This window comes from Pseudopipra pipra, chromosome 2 (genome assembly GCF_036250125.1).
Source record: "Pseudopipra pipra isolate bDixPip1 chromosome 2, bDixPip1.hap1, whole genome shotgun sequence".
NCBI classification, from domain to species: Eukaryota; Metazoa; Chordata; class Aves; order Passeriformes; family Pipridae; genus Pseudopipra; species Pseudopipra pipra.
Genome location: NC_087550.1, coordinates 21613878 through 21631994, shown reverse-complemented (window position 1 = coordinate 21631994; position 18117 = coordinate 21613878). Strand labels below are relative to the sequence as shown.

Genomic DNA, 18117 nt, shown 5'->3' with positions numbered 1-18117 from the left:
CCTCTCCCAGGGTGGCAGAGCCAGCCTGAGGCCTGCTGTTCTAGAGGATTAGCCCTTTGCTTTAGGGAACTGGGAGAAGCACTCCTACCACCATCAGTGGCCTCCACCTTCAAGCTCAGCTGCTCAGGCTGTGACCTGCTTTTGGAGCTCGCCTGTTACGACTTAAGGACTAGGTAGTGCTAATGAGTGAAAAAGGAGCTGAAATGGGTGATTGAAATGAGCCTCTGAAAGCAGTGGAAAGGCTGGCACTTGCACAATTCTGTAAAGGAAATACTGTTATTCCTAAGGAAAGGGTACTATTTCTACAGCTACAATTTAAGACATTTCCTCTTTATCACCGAAGCTGCACACTGGGACTCATCTAGGTTTAATGCAAACACTGCATCGGGCAGTTCAGGGATGGTCAGCTCATATGAACAATTGTAGCTTTGTAAACTTTGTTTGGAGTTTTATTAGATTCCCTACTGCAGTCTTCAGTAGTCAGAATGGGCTGTGTATTAAACCCATCTACTAAACCCATCTTGTATAATTTTTCTAATTCCTGATGTAGTCACTGTAACTAATTTGTGGCAATAATCAAAGGAGAATCAGATGTTTATGTATTCTTATTTGTAACAGGGATAAAAGAATGGATTGTTAGCAAGTATATTTATAAAAACAAGCACACTGAATGCCAAATGGTGTAGCATCAAATGTTTCTCATCGGTGTATAGTATTTAAATACTGACAAGTGTTACAGCCAATTCAAACGTCTGTTGGAGCGATTTTTGATCAGTATGGAAACTGCCAGGTTTCCATGGGAAGGCCTTGGGAGCAGACACGTCTTGGTACTGACATTGCCCCATAGGTGGCGTGAGCCGTCCGCTCAGCACAGACACAGGTCTAACACTCCTCTTGCATTAAAAAAAAAAAAAAAAAAAGAAGCAAAATAAAAAAAAACATGTCCACATGATTGTCCTTTATATAGGAGCTATGGCCCATATTGGCTGGTGCACAACTGCTTTATACTGCCTTCATGTCTGAACTATCACACTGTAATAAATGAAAGATAGTTCTTTCTGGTAAAGGTAAAATATTATTTTAAGGCACAATGTTTGCCTGTGCCTATGAATGAGGAGAGTCTTCCTTTCTTCCACGTACTTTGATCACCTACAGACAGCTCATTACGAACAGCATATTCCTTGTAATGGCCAGGGCAAATATGATACAAGCTGAGCATTAACAAATACCTTTTCTTTCTGGCTTCCTGTCATTTAGTCTGTGTTTAGCTTTTCAGACACTCTCTCCTTTGTCAAAAGGCAAGGGCCTTTGTTTTCTGGCTATCATGGAAGTGTATCATGTTGGAATATGCTTTACTCTGAGCACATCAAAGTCTGCAGATTTTTCTGCTGGTGGGTAGACAATGGTAAGCATCAGCCCTTTGAGCTTAATCTCTATATTTAGGGAAGAAAGGGAATGAATCTGGAGTGTGTCTGCAGTTCCTACAGATATGTAATGCCCATTTAGGGGTCATATTCATTCCTAGCTGGGTTTAATCACATGTGAAGTTGTGTTTGTATTCCACATCTGGCCATGGCTGGACAAAGTAACATGTACATTCAGGCGTCTGTTCTGCTCCTTTCAGCACTACTAAATCTCAGAGCAAAATCATCCATATCTAGGTAAAAAGTGAGGGGAGAGAGGAAGTTAAAAGGAGAAGGAAGTCAAAGGAGGACTGTCTGGCAAGACTTTCTATCTTTAGGTCTTCACAACCACTGCATACTTGCATGGGTAACTATTATACTTCCAAGGCAGGTAGAATGGACATCAAGTTTCAGGTACAGTAAAGAGATTTGTATCTCAGGGTGCAAAAATATCTGTCTCAAGAGGGATATAAGGGAATATGCTGCACAACAACTGGAATGGGTATTCTGCTTGAGCCTGAAGGACGACGTGTGCCAAGCATGCAAGCATCTGAGATTGGAAATAGATCCCTCATGGCATTGTCAGGTATGCCTGTGGGAGGCACAGGGAAAACCCCACCAGGCGCCTTCAGCACCTACAGACACAACATGGGCTCAAGTGTTTGGCACTCCTAGCATGCACAACAAACTCCTCATGTATGATCCTGCTGAGATACACCAGGGGTTGTGAACCTACGAACGCAAAAAAAGAGCTCACTTGGGAGGTTAAAAGAATACCTTGCAAAAAATTTGGCCAATACTTGGCTCAGCTGCTGTCCTATTTTTACTGTTTAATCCCATTCACACTCCTAGGTTATCTCTGAATATTCTCATCCCAGGAAAGATGCACCCTAAGAAAAGATTGGTACAGAAGAGTTTTTTCTCGTTTCAGCAGCACAGGCCTGAACACTAGAAGTAATGATTTAACAAAAAGCAGTGGTTGCACTCACATCTGAGGTACATAGGTAATAAAACTCTTCTTTGGGTTTCTGAGGTTACATACCTCCAGGAAAACAGTCTCCACTTGGTTTAAATTTAATTGAGTCGAGGAAATAAAAATGTCATTGTCAGTGTTTCACAGGCCCAGCTAAACTTTTCCTAAAGGAGATGTTAATAATATTCAGAGGAGGGAATGAACTCACCGCAGGCAAAAATTATAATAGAAATAATAATAAAAAATCAGACTCCTTCAAGTCTCCTTTGGTTCAGCTACGGATTGTAGGAGATTTCTCATAAAATATTTTAATGATATTTTAATGTGACTGTACACTGGTTGGGAAAAAATGAACATAACCTATTGAGAGTATTAGGACCCTTCCTCATCATGCTAAATTTTTAGCAAGAAAACTGCAGGCCACTTGGCATAGCTGAAGCTGGTTAAGCCTTTAGCTTATCAAATGTCACATGAAAGGTTAGGGCCGAGTAAGTGTTAAGGCTGTGTTAGGATGGCGTGTCCTCAAATAATTGTAGAATGCCAAACGCAGAGCTTCCCGTGTTCCTCCAGGCTGAGCAGGGATGCCAAATATACAGAATTGGAAGCTGCCTATCTGGGGTTTTTTATTTGCTTGATATTGTGCAGGCAGCAGAGACAAAATACCAAAAATACTTGAAATCCTTATGACCTTTCTCTGCAAACTGTGAACTTTGTCCACTAAACTCAAATTTCTATTTACACTGTCAGCACAGGCTCATGCCGTTGCCTTTTCTTTGCCTTTTCAGTTTGTCATGTATCAAGGGACAGCTTTACAAACACTGCACAAGAGGGGGGACCTGAGCACATTCCAGACCTTTTGCAGCTTCAAAATACTAGGTCTCCGTTCTGTGGATTGCTTAAAAGTAGCTGTAATGCCAGCAAAGTAGCATGAAATATGCTGTTTGCACCCAAAGGAAATATTCTACATAAAGTCTTTGCCATCAGTTGGCATGGCTCACGTTCCCAGCTTGTGTCCTGACTCCATGCTTCTGCACAGCTGACTCCATTTACATCATCTCCCATTTACATCAGGAATACACAGGTGATGGCTGAGTAAATGGTCCAAAAATGCATTCAGTAAAGTAGAGCATCACCTTCCTAAGTGAAACATCCCTGATTTCAGCATTGTGCTTCAGTATTCATCCACCCCTTGTAAATCATGAGCCAGACTGCTGCAGAGAACACAGAGAACAAGTACAGGGGAAATTTCAGATGTATAAAGTAGAAATTGTGAGAATGAGTAGAGGAAGTAGAAAAGTGAGGGTGACTAAGCACTGACATGGGTTAGGGAGTCTCCATCCTGGGAGATAATTAAGAAGCTGTCTGGACATGATCCTGGGCAACCGGTCTAGGTGTCCCTGCTTGAGCAGGGGAGTTGGACAAGATAAGCTTCAGAGGTGCCTTTCAACCTTAACCATTCTGTGATTCTGTGAAATTGTTCCTATAAGACTGTAATATTTGTCACTATTTGCATAACTTTTGCAATTAAAAAGGACAGCCTTAACCAGGTACTTAAATAAACCCAACAACTACATAAAACTCCTTTGAAACTAAATATTAGATTGAATTATATAGCAAATATTTTAGCTGAACTGTCTGGGCAATTCTTATGACTTATTTCAAATTTCATTTCATCCTGTAGTACCATTCCTTGAACTTTACAAGGCAAAGGTATTAATAGAGTTCTGTCTGAACTCTTTAGAGTCTAGAAAATTGTCTTAAAATGCAACATTTCCTGAGAGACTCCTGCATGGAAAATACATTGGTGTTTCCAAAAGAAACTGAATGAGTGCACAAGGAATCATTACATGGATAAATCATGTCAATGAGGCTTTTGAAAGAAGATTTTTCACTTCATGCTACTTTTCCCTGAATGTGAAAGCTATGGGAAATGTGTGGAAAACACCTGTGAAGTGATGATAACAGCTATATGCTCTATATATTGCTGTTAATCAGCTACCTGTTAATGAACTATATGCTTCAGCATAAAACAGGAGGATTTATGTGTAACGCAAAGCGCATAAAAAGACTTACTTGGTACAACTTTTTCCTAAATCAGAGAGGCACATTGCTCCAGTCTTCCATGAATTTCCTGTTATGAACATAAAAATCTGCTGCTTACTGACTCGAAGTCTCTTTTCACATGAGTTTGTCTAGAAAGTAGGGGACTAGGGAAAAAGAGTATTTAACAAGCAGCAGGTTCCTTAGGTCTCTGCTTTGTGTAGCCTGGGATCATAAACTTGTCATCATGGTTACTAACAGCAAGCAGGAGGCATCCATAGAATATCTCCAATTCTAATGATTTGTGGAGGCAAGTTCATCTTGTTCTTTTTATGTGTTCTTCTGTACTAGAGCTTTATGTGTCAATTATCGCTACTAAAGCCCTAAACAAGCCCCTCTTCTTCAAAACACAGACAAAAGCAACCATTGGGTTTATTCACAGTAATACTTGGATTAGTTGAAGAAACCACATTCACCAACAGGAAAAGAGAAGTAAATTTCTAAGCTATTGAATAACACTGCTATGTTTGGAAAGGATTTTTCTTTTGTAATTCTCCTTTAATTTCCTCCCATCCAAAGCTGCTGAGAGGAATCTGAAGCTAGGTTTTCACGAGTGACTAAAGGATCTAGCAACTGACTCCTTTTTAAAATAAATGGTCCTGGAAATGTAAGGTAACATTTCCATAAATACTCAAGTAATTTGAGGTTTAGGTTCCACTAAAAATCATCCAGTACTTCCAGCTCCCCAAGTGAGACAGGGAAAATTCAGACCAGTAAACTAATCCTTATTATCAGATAAACAGGGATTGAATGGAGGAAACTAAAGCATGAGAAAATGAGGAGAAAACTGAGGACACAGGAGATTACTACGTTCAAGAAGTTTATACACTAAAAGGCATAAAAGGCAGTTCAACAGGAAAAAGGATAGACAGAATATCAGACCATATAAATCAAAACACTGCTTTTAGTTACTTAGGTTTTCTTTGGATTTTGAGATACGACCTCAGTAAATCCACACAAAATTGTATAACTTTATCACCTGACTCAGTGCCTCTAAATTCAGCACAATATTTTTTTTTTCCTTCTGCTTCTTGATCAGATTAGAAAGTGTCTGAAGTTAAAGTGTGCATTCTGGTAACCTTTCTGAATAGTTTTGCTTTCTTCATTTCAATTGTTGTTTTTCAATTTAAAAATATTAAAATACCACAGTTGGGTGGGTAGTGACTACCATGACACTGTGTAGAAAACCAAAGCAATTTGAAGCAAGCTAGACATTCTGAGTACATTTTTAAAATACCTTATTGCTTTAATAAAATAAATCCCTTAGTCTAGCAATTACTTTCAGATGTTTGATTGTTTATTTTTAAAGAACTGTCATATCAACCATTTAGAATTGACAAGAACTACTTTGATATCTTCATGACTTTTTTTCTGGTGTTTCTCCCCTCCTTATATTGGAGACTATGTACTCATCTTCAATCTCTCTTGTATTTATCTTAATTTTGCTGTATTTTATTTTATTAGAGGAAAAACTTAGCAGAGCTGTTTGTGGCAAGATTCAGTTACAGGAAACCCAACAGCTAAGCCCCAGTTTCAGCTGAGACAATTAGACTGTTGATTTTGGTAGCAGCTCAGGACTTCTACTCAACCCAAATGCCTTTCAAGTCTATCTGCCAGTTGATGCTCAAGTTTGAAAATTTTCTGTATTTTTGCTATAGATAAAGGGCTTTGTTTCCTTCTAATTTGAGGGTTATTTCTATCCAGATCTGAGTGTTTTGCTGGAATTCTTCTCCATTCACTGGAATAGGTTTTAAAAAAAAAGAAATAACAATATTTTCCAGATCTTTCAAACCTTTTTAAAGTTTTTTTCCTCCTTAATTCTCTGTTCCTTGATATCTGTGAATTGATGAGGATAGTGTTTGCTTCTCTCAAAGCAATTTTGCCATGCATGAGAAGTAGTAGGTGCTAATTTGTAATGCTTAGCCTAACCATTGCTTTTTTCTGTCCAACAGCTGTATTTAATAGCTCATACTTCTGTTTCACCTGTTGTAGGCAAAGGACTCTAAAATACTGAACATATGATACTTCTTAAAAAGTGATCTATATTATTATATAACACCAGAAGATATTATCAGAAGGTTTGAAGAAATTACTAGTAAAAAGAGCAGTGTTCTTTTACACTCTTTTCACCAACTGCTACAGAAACTTTGCAGCTGAGTTATCAAAGTCCACTGCCATTCTTGGATGGATGTTTTTTTAAGTGGACGGGCTCTAAAACTTTCTAAAACTTTTTTTTATGGATGCTCTGAGAGAATGTAAATGCTAGCTGAGAAGTGGTTTGTTCTCTGTCAATATTTTGTGGGCTGGAGCCTTCAGCAATTTTTTCCTCTTTTGTTTTCTTCCTTGTTTTTTTCTTTTTAGACTTTTCTAGCAGTCTTTATAGGGTAGGTCACAGCAGCTGATGCTGGGTGAAATGGTTACCAGGGACAGCTCCAGCTGAGGACGTGGACAGAGATCCTAAAATCCTGGCACTGCACCACTCTACCCCAGTGCCTGTGAACCCAGTGAGTTCATAGTTCAGTGCTCCCCAGTGGGTACCCACCCCAGTAAAGCCCAGTGGGTTCACAGAGAGGGGTCTCTACCAGGGCTGATGCTCTATTGCTGCATGTTTGTGGAGTCATGTTTGTCTGATTCTACTGGTTTCATTTCAGACAAATTGTGTATGATTTCTCTGCAAGAGAGAAACACTATCGAATGTGGCATTCATCCTCCTTAAAAGATGTCCAGAAAGTCTGAGGAATTTACATGATTAATTCTTAACATGTGGATTCTTTTAATTAGCTATCTAGAAACCAAAACAGAGTGCAGGACACTACTGCAGTGCAGCTTGTTATGCAATAATGCATTTTTTCTTCCAAAAGTCACACTTGATAACAAACAATAGTCATAGGCATAAGATGACTGTGGGCAGTATGAGCTAATGTCTAGTTGTCAGAAACTTTTCCATTAAGGCTCAGAATGATGTTTAACATACTCTTCCCATTATTGAGCTAAACTAAACATTGTATTAAGTATGGATTTCCCAATGAACATTACTGCTGTTTATTTTAACATGTGCATACATATGGAAGTGGACACGTGTACATTTGGGATATCAAAAGCACATCAGTAGCATGGTTCACTCTGTTTCCAGGATATAATGTTTTTTGACATTTCTTTTTTAATGAAACCTGTCCTTACCCTTTTCTGACCATAGAAGTAGGTTTAAACCAAGATTCTTTAAATAAACACAAAAGGCCAAAATTACATATTCCCTCCTATTAAACAGTGGAGAATGACTGAAAGGGTAGATTTCTTTATCTAGGAAAAAAAATACTGCTGAGGATGATCACCAAAATTTATGTACCATATAGTTTTCCACTCAAAATTCAAAAGCTCTGGTGTATAGCAAACACTTGAATAACTCATGAACTCCTGAGCAAGTGATAGCTTTAAGACAACTTCAGTTTTAAGGCTTTGCACTTTGTTTTTGGCATTACATATAATTTGTTTAGGATTTCAAAGCTGAATATACTTACATTTAGATTTCAGGAAAGGGCAGAAGAAGGGCAGGTTGTTTGCTTTTCACTTTAAGAGACCTAGATTTCCTGATTGTGTTAGGCACGTTGTTACTTTGTTGATTTTAAGTTGGTCCCTAGGGGGAAAAGAAAGCTTATAAGAAATGTATCAGCACACTATCTTTTTTTTCTCCCAGAAATATTACGAAATATTGGCCAAGATTTTCAAACACAGTGGTTTAACATAGTCTAAATTCTATATTCAGGCTACTTATTCAAGGTCTACTGTTCAGAAGTATGAAAACCTGGCAACTCATTCACTTTAAGTAGCCTTTTTAGTTACTCAGTGCTTGTGAAAACTGATGTAGCAGTTTGAATATGGGCTAAAAATCCTGGTGTTTGGTGTTTTTGTTGGCAATCCTGTGATAATTATGCTGTAAATCAAAATATGAGTTTGGATTTCAAAAGCGCCTTGAGCCTTGTTCCCACTCTTCTGCAGAGACACTGCATAACTTTTTCAGATTACAAGGTATAAAATTATCGGTTTGAAGTACAGATGAAAAACTAATCTCATATTTCTTCATATGTGTTGCGCCCCTGAAAATACACACACAAACCCTTTCATGCAATGCACAAATGAAGTCATTAGTTCCCAAGAGACTTAGATTAATATGATGTGCTTGGAACTACCAAAGGACCCAAGCATTACTGCACTCATAATGTGAGAATACTAGCAAGGGGAGTCACAGAAAATGCTAATGTCCTATATAAATATAAAATATGCATCTCTCTTTTATAGGCTAATTGTTCTCAGGCAGCTGCTACCAAGTCCTGTGTGCCTCGCCTGACCCAATTCTCACTGACATGACTGAGAAGAGTCTCTGTGATTTGGTGGGTTCAGCTGCCATTGAGATATTTAGAGTTCAGGCCTGGATGGTGAATTCTGGAGAACTGTGCTCCAACTGGAGTGAGCATGTGCTTTGGTGCTTTGCTGGATCAGAGTTCAGGAGGCCCCTGTGCCTCTCTGCACAGCCCCTGTCCTAAGCTGCTGACCACACATTCCACTTGCTGCTCAGCATCCATCCCACTTGAAGCCATGGGCTACTAGAAAACCAGCTCTTTGATAGGCAGTGATGCTTTTCATATTCTGATTTGCTTTGTGGTTGAAAATTGAGATATCTGGCCCAAGGAAGACCTTGGGCCTGTGTTTTCACTCTCCAGAGACATTGATTTCCCAGCAGTCAGAGTAACTCCAAAGAGCCAAACACACCCAAAGGTATCTCTTAGTTTACTTTTAGCATTTTATCGACCAGGGCAAAATTAAAACTCAAGAGCAGTGGCTCCTAAGCTCTGTACAGCTGAGCTTCAGCAGTGCCATTGTACCCCAGGACTCAGTGGGCCCCAGGCAGCTGTGACCTGGGTGGCCTGGCCACCATGAGACTGTGCAAATCTCAGTGGGTGGAAGCATTTGGAGAGGAAGGTGTGCAAGGGAAACCTGCAGGTAGCTTGACTGTTTTACCTCAGATTTATTCAAGCCCATTTGAAACATGTCCACTACCCTGTTTCATCTGAATGCCACACCTGGGCTATTGTGAGGTCTCTCGCTTTCAGATCTGACAAAAGAATTAATTAAATTATTGTAAAACCAGTACGTTTTCACAAAAGAAGCTTGAATTTTCTAGACAGAGTAGCATTTGCTGCCAGAAAAGACATCTCCGAACATCTGCCCAGGTACCTCCAGGGTCCATCGTTGCCACCAATCCCTTGAGCTTCAGGTCTCTGATTGGAATCTGTTTTCTCCCTTTCAGGTGGCTCCAGCTGCCCACCTCGTCCCAGCACAGGCTCCAAGAGCTGCCACATGAGCAACCAGGTGGATGCCTTCCTCACAAAGCCCAAAGCCCCTTCAGAAAGTAACTGGCTGCTTTCCAGGCCCTTTGGTTTAGATTGTGGATTAGATTAATGATGACAAAGCCTTCTGGCCGCTGGTGTCAAATTTATTTTAAAAAATCCCTTTATGATTGCTGGCTCAGTTCTCTGGCAATACCAGATCTAGAACTGACCTTCAAACCACCTTTGTTTCAGCAGATAATCCGACATGATTTTCTCCTGACCCCTTCCATCTCTTGCAAGCAGACCCCTGTTCGGTTTGTGGTGCAGTTTAGCAGATGTGTGACCACTTCAGAAACCAATAGGAGATAATGTTCTAGTGCTGTGGATTATTTGCAATTCATTGAAGCTGTACAAAGAAATGTGTATTTGGCACCTTTCTGAGAGGACTCTAGAGCCCAGAGAGTAGAAATTGCCAATGCATTATGCACAACTTCATTGCCATTTGCTTCCTAGTTTTTTGAAGAGTAGCTTTTCATTGTTTATCCTGCCAAACAGGCCTTCTCCTTCAAACAATGAGTCAGTAATTCAGAACACATCTACACCCTATCAGCATTTTAGAGATGCCTCTGTGCTCCATAGTTCAGCTCAGGATAAAAGCTGCTCTCCAAGTTGCAGATATTTAGGTTCGGGGCTTTGGCTCAGCTTCTTGTGTGAATGAGGGGAAGTCACAAAGTCAGAAGTAGCTTTGGATAGTTAGCAAAATGGCGAGCTGCCAGACTGAAGGGGATGGCAAGCTACTTTGCCTGTGACCGAGGAGAGAAGGATTAGGCATTTCAGCCAAACAGCTCATTCCTGCCTCCTGTTTGTACCATCCATGCTGCTGTTACTGCCTTTGCAGGATTAGAGAGAGGGTAAAGGAGTGCCAGTGTGTACCAGAGGGTCCCAGTACAGCAGCAGCAGCAATCACATCTGCCCTTTCTACCTCCAGAAGCAGCAGCATTCTGCCTTTCTGTCCTGGTCCTGCCCTAGTTCCTGTCCCTCCAAACTAGTATGACCCCTCCTTGACAATCAAGAAAGAGCAGAAAAACGTGTAGATGGTGATGATGGAGATAGTGGAAGTGAAGGGAAGGTCTCCGGGTGTCCTCACTAGAAGGAGGGAAAGGAAGGAAAAGAAGGGGTCATAAGGAGGAGAAACAACTTTAGAAGCAGAGAAAGTGCCATGTTCCCCCAAAACCACCCCACACAGAGTCCATTCAATCCCTACCTTTCTCACATATCTTTCCCTATCCCACACTGTGACTGCTATCCCTGCCTATCTTGTGTGCTCCAAGCATTCCCTTGGCTGAGAGTTTGGTGTTGCTACAAGTGTAACAAAGTGTGAAAAAGACAAATTCTGGCTCCAGTAGATCACTCAGCAGGCTCCCACTGATTTTTCTGAGGGGGATTCCTGGCCACTTTGAGATGTTCTCTTTAAAATTCATCTAATATTATTATTATGCAGCTCTTCATGTCCTGAGACCAGTCGCTTCATGTGCATTCCTCCACTTCACTGCTTTCAGAACCAAAAACCTATAATGGTGCAATAATTTTTTTTTAACAAGAGAAAAATAATCTCTTGAAAGATTTACTACTGAAAGATTTACTACTGATAAAATCCCTGTCTTCCCTGTGTTATTATTTTATATATATATATATAAATATATAAAAATATATATAAATATATAAAAATATATATATTTTTATATATATATATATATATATGGGCTATTTGGAGAAGTTCCAAGTACAAGCCATGATGTTGAGTAACATGAAGCAACACAAGGCAGTCTTTTTTGTTATGGAGAAAATAAATTTCAAGAAGGCTACTTGGAGAAGGAAGAGACGGAGGGAATATGAAAGAGAGGAGGATGAGAGAAACGATTTCTTAGAGGGCATTTAAACATTGAATTTCCTGACTGGTAGAGTTTCATTTCATTGCTCTCTTTTTAAGAATTACTTCGTGCAAAGCTGTAGCTGAAAGGAGAGAATTTGCTTTCTGTGTACTACTTACTTTCAAATAGCACAGACTCTCCTCTGCCTTCCACTTTCCTGACTGCAGATATTAACTGGGTGTGGAAAACAACATTTTGTTTTCAAGTGCAGAAATACAAAAGCAAAAAGGCAGAAAATCACTATTTTCTCTCTTACCACAGAAACAGCATGACCCCTGGTTAATTTAAGTAGTCACATAAATATAACTTCTATTTTAAGCATATGCTTAAGTTCTGCTGATTCGATATTCAGCCCAAATGCAAATGACTTTCATGGAATGAGGTTTGCATTGAACTGAATCCACTTAGTAAAATATTTCAGTCTAGTGTTTGAGGGAGAAAAGAAGAATCTGATCAACTGCTGGAAATGCCTCCATAGCAAAATCACTTCTGTACTGATTGATTGTGCTGCTTTCTAGTGAATTTTTAAGTGCTACTGTGGGATGGAAGGCTGATCTGGTGAAAAGTCACAGGGGATGTATACAGATAATTACATCTTTTAAAAGTAGCATGCTACATAGGATTTCCTAAACTGTACCAGAAAACATTAACATCCTGGAACTGACATTTGCAATTTCAAACTCCAGCTCTCCAAGCATAATGAGTGTCCTAAATGTTTCAGTATCAAATTAGTGTCAGTAAATGTTTCAGTATCAAATTAGTGTCAGTAAATGTTTCAGTATCAAAATTGGGACTCACTTTGGATTTTTTTGCATTTGTTATTTCCTTTTCCAGTGTTCCAGAGATGACAGCTGTGATATTTAATACTAAGAAATAGTAAATTGAAATAGCATGTTTTAAAGTATTTATTACATTTGATTACAATATATATAAGTTGTTTTCATTTATAATTCACTCTTTTCTTCTGACATTGTTCTCTTTTTTACTTAAAGTACCTGTGATTCCTATCCTCTGTTATACAAAATACACAAATACTTTTACATAACTACAGCCTTTGTCTAGTCACACACCAAAACAGAAGGTAGAGGATATGAAAATGACTTTTGACAGATGAGTCACATTAATATTTTGTTCAAAGCCATGAGAAAAATGAGACGGAAGGGGTGGGAATCAGAACAGATCAAAACCCTTAGTGCTTTATGATCCAAAACCACAACTAGCTATTGAGGTGCAAAATGTTCTTTTTTAAATAAAATGTGAGAAAAACACAGAGTTTTGTACTGCAGATGCTGGCAGCACACAATGTTGCAATTATTCTCAATATTTTGAGATGTTTGAATCATAACCAGAACTTTGAGCAACACTGAGGTAAAAGCATTTTTGTGCTCCTTCATAACACACATACACACACACAGACAAAAATTTTAAAAAATTGGGTTTGTCACAGTTACTTCAGAAATGGTGCACCAAGTTTCTACCAGTGACTGAGATTTGAAACAGAAGGGAGGGATGCCATGACATCCTCTTGCCTGTTTTATTTTTTCCAGCATAGTAAATTCAGAATCATTCAGATAATACTCTATCTTCAGATAGCTTTATCAGACTTCTGTGCTGCTTAAAAAATCTTGTATATTCTTTGAAAATAATCATTCTGACTGCCTTTTACAGGTAATTTACTATTTCAGTACACGTGACTAGCTTAGTCTGGATGTGAAGCATAATCTTGCTTCCTATTTAGAGGACACTAATTAGGATCAATCACATTGGGGAGCACTCTCAATAGGTTACCACTCATTATTAGTCTTAAGAAGAAATATTACTCACTCCATCTGATGTGGTCAGGTAATATAATCTAAAATTCAGCTCACTGTTGGGTGAGCTTAGGACCTAAGTATTCTTAATTATTCCCTCTTCTTGACTCAGTATCCAACAAAGAGCTCAAGTTAGCAAGATGGTAAGCATCCTTCATGAGCTTGTCAGCACCTCAAGCCTTAGGAAAGGATGTGCTTTTTTTGGTCCCTGAAGGAGGCAGGCAGGCACCTTGAGGGAAGTCTATGCACTATGAGAGTTTCCAGCTTCCCTGGCTGCACAAGGAGTGCTTCAATATGGAAGACACTTTAGCCTGCCAGGCTCCAGTTCAGCAAAACACCAGGGAAGGACCTAAGCATCCATATGGAGACACGTATTTCACTAACTGTGATCACTTCAGTGTAATTGTATTTGGGCTGTAAACTCTGTACAATTACTCAACAGGACTGAAGTTGTGCTGTGTTTCTCATCATGAGAGTGAATTAGATAGATAAGCTCTGCTTAATGGTGCTTGTTTGTTCTTCAGTCTATTAGCAAGGGCTCTGTTCCTACCCACTCCCCATCAAAATCTGTCTTTTCCTCATATGATAACAGAAGTAGCTGTTCACAGTGCATACCATGATGGGCTGGGCTGGTTTTATGCAACTTTTTCGTTCTGTGTAGGAGAGATCAAATGTGGAAAGTGAACAGACAATTTATGGATAAAGAATGAAAATTTAAGAACTAAGTGGGTGGTCTTAACCAGACAATTCCCATGTACTTTATTCAGAGAAACAAAATTCTGAATAATTAAGAACCAGCACAATGCTTTGAATATCTAGCTGTAAAGGTATTCCCTTAAGCCAATAACAGCAAGTTCTCCTTTTCCTCCATTTTTAATTTGCCTCATCATGCCTGAGGAATTTTTCTACCTTCTTAGCTTATGCAATACTTTGGACTTGTTCTATGGGTATAAAACACATTTCCTATAATCCATCAAACGTCAGTAACTTGATTCTTTATGATTAGGCTATTGGAGGCTATTAGGGTGTGGTTGCAACTTGTTTGCAAATAGTTATAGCTGTTGCACTTTGTTTAGTCCATGGAAACTCAGTAATTTAGTTTTTGCTTGACAGGCAATGTGTGAGATACAAGCTTTGAAGTAAACATAAACACATAAACATAAACATATTTCTTTAGTGATACTGGAACTATCACAAGATGTGTTTCCTGTTAATATGGCTTATAACTGTGATAAGCTTCTCAGGATTTTCAGGCAAAGCAATTCCTACAAAACCACCTCCCCAGAAAAGGTTTGTTGGAGCATGCTGAACAGCAATTAAAGAGTAGGCCTCTGAGGGCCAAGAAGATTATAGAGGGGTATTATTGGTCCAGACAGAAATATTGCCAGGCCTTCAGGAAAGAGTTTTGTACCGCTGCATATTTCTCTCTGGTATATTTCTGCACCATGAACTTGTACAGAATTTCAAATTTATGATGAAATATAAACTCTGTTAAGACTACTGAACTCCTGTTTTGAATTTTTTTCCTGATTCTAACTAATACACAGAAAGATTTGCTAGTGCAGCCAAGATTAGCTATTTCTGGGAGACATACCTGTAAAAGGCAACAGTAGGTATAAAGAATATGGTGTCATTTTAGTCAGGTTATTTATGCATGCCTCTTTAAAAAAAAAAGGGGCAAAAAAAAAAAAAAGCGAAGAAAAATAAACTTTCCAGTTCTTTACTGCTGCCAATCTCAATAAACCAATTCTTTATCCATCCAGGAATTTTTATCAGCTTAGTCTCATATTATAAGGAAAAATGAAGTGAAAGTGCACATTTTTTTATATAATCTAATAAAAAGTCAGAACACATAGCTTGTTAATATAGCGTGCAATGACCCCTGTGCTCTATTTATTACAGGTATAGGTAGTGTTCCTTACCCTGACTGTCACCAGGCAATTGTTGCTGCTTTGTTCATTTGTTTGGCTAAACTCCCTGACCCACACCACGTGCTTTCGTGTAATTTACCTTTAAAAGTTAAGTGACAGCCATAAGGACTATGCTAACTTCTGGATAGTATATTTGAAGGAATTGTTCTAAACACCATCATTATAACCAAGATGAAATAGAGCAGAGCACAACCTCGATTGTCCTCTGCATGCTGCGCACGGGCAGAAGCAAACAAACAAAAGTAAATTCTGTCTTTCATTACTGATATCCAGAAAACTGAATATTAGACACTCTATGCTTTTTGATTTTTGGCAAATGGAAAAAGCTTAAAGGAGATGAAATTAAGAAACAGTTTCTACATTAGCATTATAAAATCTCACATCATAAGAAAAGGCAAAACTTTTCTGTTTGTCTCCAGAGCGTGAAGTTGATGAAGTAATTAAACATGCACCTCATTTATTTTTGAGAGCAAGTGTTATATGTTGAATTATGTACATGATTAGTTTCTTTGCTGGATCAGGGGCTTACATTAAACTGATGAAAATGCCCTCGTACTCAGCAGAGAGTAAACTACCAATTGCAGGAAAGTGTGGATGGTTTTCTTTTTCAACATACTTTTTCTTTTAAGTAAAATCAAATCAATTAAACATACTCAAACAGGCATGTTTTATACTCAAGTTGGGATGAGGAAATGTAAAGGAACCTGGTCTACCATTATTAATCAAAAAGGCAAAATGTTGTTTTGTATGTTTCATCACAGAGGAAAATGCTTTCAGGTTTACAGAGGAAAAAGTTCTGAGAGTATGTTCTAAATGCTACCCTTGGAAGTAAAATGCCTATGTGGACTGTAAAGTATGACCTCCCCTTCATTCCCCTTAGGGATTCAGGCTGTTTGTTGTCTGTTCCTTTTAAGGCAAGATTTTAGGAGTTTCCCATTACAGGCAAGCAGGAGAATTCCTCTCCATGCTAATATAGTACCCAATAAGCTCATGCCAGTGGCTTATTTGGTCATCGTTACAGTAGTACCTAAATATTCACATATTTATCTTCAGAGTACCTTGTGAGGTAGGGAAAAGGTACTGCTCCCATTTTGTGTCTGGAATGAGGCTAATTCTTCTTCCCAAGGTTGGTTAGGACATGTGAAATAAATGAGGGGCATAGGAAGGAGGTATTCCCTGTCCCAGGGTAGTCCTTTAGTGGGTCAGCCTTCCTTTCTACAGGAATATGGAACTTATCCAGGACCAGCAGCACAAACACTGCTTGTGTGTTTGAAGGAATTACGACACAGCCCACCTCTTGAACCGTGTTGCACTTGGGATATGTCCTATGATCCCATGTTCCCCTGCCCCTTGACTTCCTAACCTCAAAAAGCATAGCATCCACTTTTCCAAGCACTGAATTATTTTTATCTTATGAATGTAGTTAGCTAATTAAAACCCAGAGTACATACTGTGTTTCTACCATCCTTGGAATTTCTGCTGCAAAATTTCATCACTTGATGTGCTTATATGGGTGGTATTTATACATGTGACTGCACTAGACTCCCCGCTGTACTGCTATGCAAATTGAGGACTTTAAAGAGACAGCAGCTATACAGTGAGGTGTGTGACACGTCAGAAATGGTGCTCATGCATGAGTCATGAAATAAACATTTCAAATGCCATTGAATGTATTTAATTAATAAGATGGGCTGGTAGAAATGAGAACATTAACTAATCATAGAATAGCCTGGGTTGGAAGGGACCTTAAATATCATCTAGTTCCAATCCGCCTGCCATGGGGCATTTAAAAATATTCTCAGATTTATACAGTAAGAAACAGCCCGAACACCACAAAATAAAGTAAGTACTTTTGCTTAGCTGAAGTCCTACAGACAGTCTAGCAACAGAAAGAACATTTGGATGGAAATATAACTAAGCAGAGATTCTGCAAATATTTCAGCTATAAAAAGCCACAGAAGTCCAGGCTTCAATGAATTCCTGAGACCATTTTATAAAGAATAAAGGCATTTACTAAAGCTAATTCTAAAGAAGGATACCTCTCCTGACCTGAACAGAAAGATTTTGGTGATAGAATGTTTCTAATCACAATTCTAACACTTCTGAAATTAAGAATATGTGTAGAAAGTACAGATCCTGAATAAAGATGAATTGTAAGATGCTGACAAACATTCTCACCAGCAGAAAGGAAATAATCTTCTCAAGTATTAAAGAGATGTATCACTTCAGATTAATTAAGAACAAGTTCATAATGATGTTAGTTCATTTATTTAATTTCACTTTGTTGTAAATGTAGAATTGAGGCTAATATCAGCCTTTTCTGGATGTAGAAAGAACGATTTTGATAGATTGGGATGGATTGGCTAAATTTAAACTGTTGTCCATAGTGTAGCCATCTGAACGTAGCAATATAACTTCTCTGTTCTAGAGTTCACACTACAACTAGTACCAAAATCAAATTTGCATGCATATGGGAGAACAACTCAAGCAGTTAACCCCTCTTTTTTTTTTTTTATCCCTGGTATTTTAACCTGAACTAATTTGAAGTCGTCTGCTACATCAGTTGTAAAATCATTGTATAGCTGAGTTCCACCTTTCTTCCAGATGCCATCAGAGTGACACCACAGTCAAAGTGATCTAT

General features: G+C 38.7%; 2 protein-coding genes across 3 annotated transcripts in view; one reads left to right on the top strand and one right to left on the bottom strand.

The window, feature by feature from the left end:
- The window catches only part of COL8A1 (collagen type VIII alpha 1 chain), an 88512-nt gene that overhangs the window by 25283 nt on the left and 45112 nt on the right, over positions 1-18117 (bottom strand). Inside the window, exon 3 of one of the 2 annotated variants that reach the window (XM_064644291.1) lies at positions 7995-8110. The exons of the other annotated variant lie outside the window; for it this stretch is intronic. The gene's annotated coding sequence lies outside the window, so the exon portion shown is untranslated. The remainder of the gene's footprint in view (positions 1-7994; positions 8111-18117) is intronic. 2 annotated transcript variants of the gene reach the window in all.
- The window catches only part of ST3GAL6 (ST3 beta-galactoside alpha-2,3-sialyltransferase 6), a 126926-nt gene that overhangs the window by 69528 nt on the left and 39281 nt on the right, over positions 1-18117 (top strand). The window lies entirely within an intron of this gene.